The sequence below is a fragment of the Abrus precatorius genome, unplaced genomic scaffold (assembly GCF_003935025.1).
Source record: "Abrus precatorius isolate BTA unplaced genomic scaffold, Abrus_2018 Scaffold2, whole genome shotgun sequence".
Lineage (NCBI taxonomy): Eukaryota > Viridiplantae > Streptophyta > Magnoliopsida > Fabales > Fabaceae > Abrus > Abrus precatorius.
This window is the reverse complement of record NW_020874362.1, coordinates 15,378,215-15,381,701: the sequence shown is the minus strand read 5'-3', so window position 1 is coordinate 15,381,701 and position 3,487 is coordinate 15,378,215. Positions and strand designations below refer to the sequence as shown.

Below are 3,487 nucleotides of genomic sequence, written 5' to 3'. Positions count from 1 at the left end.
TGTAGAAACTTGCATGGCCAAGAAATGCACGCACCTCTCGCACACAAGAGGGGTAAGAAAGCTGTGAAATGACATTAAGCTTAGCAGGATCTACCTCAATTCCCTTCTCAGATATTATATGACCTAAGACTACCCCCTGCCTAACCATAAAATGACATTTCTCAAAGTTCAGAACAAGGTTAGTCTCTATACATCTTTGTAAAACTCTATCCAAGTTTCCTAAACATGCAGAAAATGATGACCCATATACAGTGAAGTCATCCATGAATACTTCAATACAATGCTCAACCAAATCAGAAAATATGCTCAACATGCATCTTTGAAATGTACCGGGAGCATTGCAAAGCCCGAATGGCATTCTCCTATATGCAAATGTACCAAATGGGCATGTAAAAGTGGTCTTCTCCTGATCCTCAAGAGCTATGCATATTGGAAAATAACCTGAGAATCCATCTAGGAAACAGTAGTAAGATTTACCTGCCAGGCGCTCCAGCATCTGATCTATGAAAGGTAGAGGAAAGTGGTCTTTCCTGGTCGCCTGGTTGAGCCTCCGATAATCAATGTAGACTCTCCAGCATTTCTGCACTCTAGTGGACAGGAGCTCATCCTTCTCAGTCTTCACAACTGTAATCCCTGATTTTTTGGGCACCACCTGCACTGGGCTCACCCATGTGCTATCTGATATCGGGTAGATGATGCCTGCCTGGAGTAGTTTGGTGATCTCCTTCTTCACCACCTCCAATATGATCGGATTTACCCTTCTCTGGGGCTGTCTTACTGGCTTGGATCCTTCTTCCAGCAAAATCCGGTGCATGCACAGGGAAGGGCTGATTCCAGGGATGTCAGCCAAGGTCCAACCAATAGCCTTTCTATGCTTCCGAATCACATCAAGCAACTGCTCCTATTGGTCCTCATCAAGCTCAGTGGATATGATCACAGGGAGCTTCTCACCTATTTCCAAATAAGCGTATTTTAAATGCTCAGGCAAGGGTTTAAGCTCCAAGGTGGGAGGCTGCTCAACTGAAGGCAGTGCTTTAGCACTTTCATTTGAAATGATTTCTGCAACATTTAAACCACAAGGGTTAGATTCAATTATACTTGCTATACTTAATGAACCACATTCTAACCCTTTTGATTTTTCAATGTCATTAATGTCAGAAGTTACAGAATCTAAATCCAGAAAATCAGCAATACAAATATTACACAAAGATGACTTAGTACAATATTCACAAATTTTAGTATCTATGGTATCTATACAATCAGAAAAATCAACGAAAGAGTCTCCTAAAAATTCAGCAAAATTATCGTCTATCAAGCTATCAAAAACATCAATGTGAAAAACTGAATGCTCCTCAGGTGAGTGCTTCATAGCATCTAGTATGTTGAAGCGAACCACACTCTCTCCAAACTCCATAGTGAGAGTTCCAGCATGCACATCAATTTTGGTCCTGGCCGTCTTCAAGAATGGCCTTCCCAAGATGATTGGTGCAGCTCCTTTTATTGGCTATTCTTCTTGCATGTCCAAGATGTAGAAGTCAGCAGGAAAGATCAAGTCATTCACTCTCACTAGAACATCCTCCACAAGGCCGGCTGGATTAGTAGTGCTCCTATTTGCTAATTGGATGATGACACCTGTGGGCTGCAATGGTCCAAGAGACAAAGATGTGAAGATAGATAAAGGCATAACATTAATAGATGCACCTAAATCAAGCATGGCATTATCTATCCTATTGTTTCCTATAATGCAGGGAATAGTAAACGTCCCTGGATCTTTGCATTTCTCAGGCATGAAAGTTTTCTGCCTCTCAAAAAGAGCTGATACATTTCACCCCATGTTCACTCTTTCATTACCCTTTAGACGCCTTCTATGAGTGCACAAGTCCTTAAGGAATTTGGCGTACTTTGGGATTTGCTTGATAGCATCTAACAAGGGGATATTGACTTTTACTTTCCTGAAAGTATCCAGAATTTCTTTATCAACCTCTTCTTGCTTCTTGCTGAGCTGAACCATTCTTTGAGGGAAGGGAATAGGAATAGACCTCTCCTCCTTGTCTACCACTTTTGGTTGACATGGTGTGGGCATAGGTGCAGGCTGCTCTTGGCTTCCAACTTCTTCTCCTTCACCTTCTGCAGCTAAAATGCAACTGGGATCCTTCTCAGTAGACATTTCTGGCTCTTGCATCACCTTACCAGATCTCAAGGTAATGGCACTCACATTCTTTGGGTTTGTGACAGTTTGTGCAGGGAGAGTGCCTGAGCCTTGAGATTGAAGTTGATTAAGGGATGAAGCAAGTTGACCCATTTGATTCTCCAAGGTCTTGATACTTGCTTGAGTCTGTTGCTGGAAGGCTTGACTCTGTTGTTGGAAATTGAGATTACTCATAGTGAGTTGCTTCACAAGGTCTTCCAAGGATGACTCATTCTTTTGAGGTGCAGCGGCTATTGAAGAAGATACTTGATGGTGCTGTTGAGATGAAGATGATGGATGGTGATGTTGCTGGGTTGAATATGGCTTGCTTTGTTCAGCTTGATGTGGTTGGAAATGGTTGTTAGTTGGTTGGCTAGAGCCTTGATGCTGTGCATTTCCTCCCCACCTTAAGTTAGGATGGTTCCTCCAATCGGGATTATATCTATTGGAAGATAAATCCCAGCTTTGTTGTTGCTGCGGCTGCTGAAAAGGAAATTTATTAGCATAAATATTAGCAGCATAAGCTTGAGGATTACCTTCCGAAGATTCAGTTTCCTGCAATGTGGGGCAACTATCAGTGAAGTGATCCATAGATGAACAAATCCCACAAAGCATTGCTGGAATGGATGGAGGTGGAGGTGTATATGCAGCAGAATTCTTTTGGATGGATGCCAACTGTTTTACCATAGTAGCCAACTCATCTAGTTTATGCTCCAGCTTGTGTGAATCTGAAGTTTGAATTTCATTGACACTTCTGGACATAATGGAATTTTGCCTTGTAGCAAACTGTTGAGAGTTAGCTGCCATATTCTCAATGAGGTTTCTAGCGGCTGCGGGAGTCTTGTCAACTAGGGCTCCCCCACTAGCTGCATCGATCATGCTCCTATCCATTGGGTGTAAGCCTTCATAGAAGTATTGGATTAGGAGCTGGTCACTTATCTGATGATGGGGGCAGCTAGCACAAAGTCTCTTGAAACGCTCCCAATATTCATACAAACTTTCCCTCTCCAACTGCCTAATACCACATATTTCTTTTCTTATTGAGGCAGCCCTTGAGGCAGGGAAAAAATTTTCCAGGAACAATCTCTTGTGGGTGTCCCAAGCCAGGTGGAAGATAATACTACCAGTCTTTAGCCAAATCCATAAGAGAAAATGGAAAAGCCTTTAATTTCACATGCTCTTCAGGCACACCTTGTGGTCTCATTGTAGAGCAAACAATATGAAATTCTTTGAGGTGTTTATGCGGATCTTCACCTGCAAGACCATGAAATTTAGGCAAAAGATGGATTAGGCCAGTTT

At 42.3% G+C, this 3,487-nt stretch overlaps 1 non-coding gene across 1 annotated transcript; it reads left to right on the top strand.

The window, feature by feature from the left end:
* Positions 1–3,125: 3,125 nt before the first annotated feature.
* On the top strand, positions 3,126–3,230 carry LOC113860402. The gene has a single exon (XR_003503855.1). It is a non-coding gene; the product is annotated as a small nucleolar RNA R71 (small nucleolar RNA).
* The last annotated feature ends 257 nt before the right edge of the window (positions 3,231–3,487 follow it).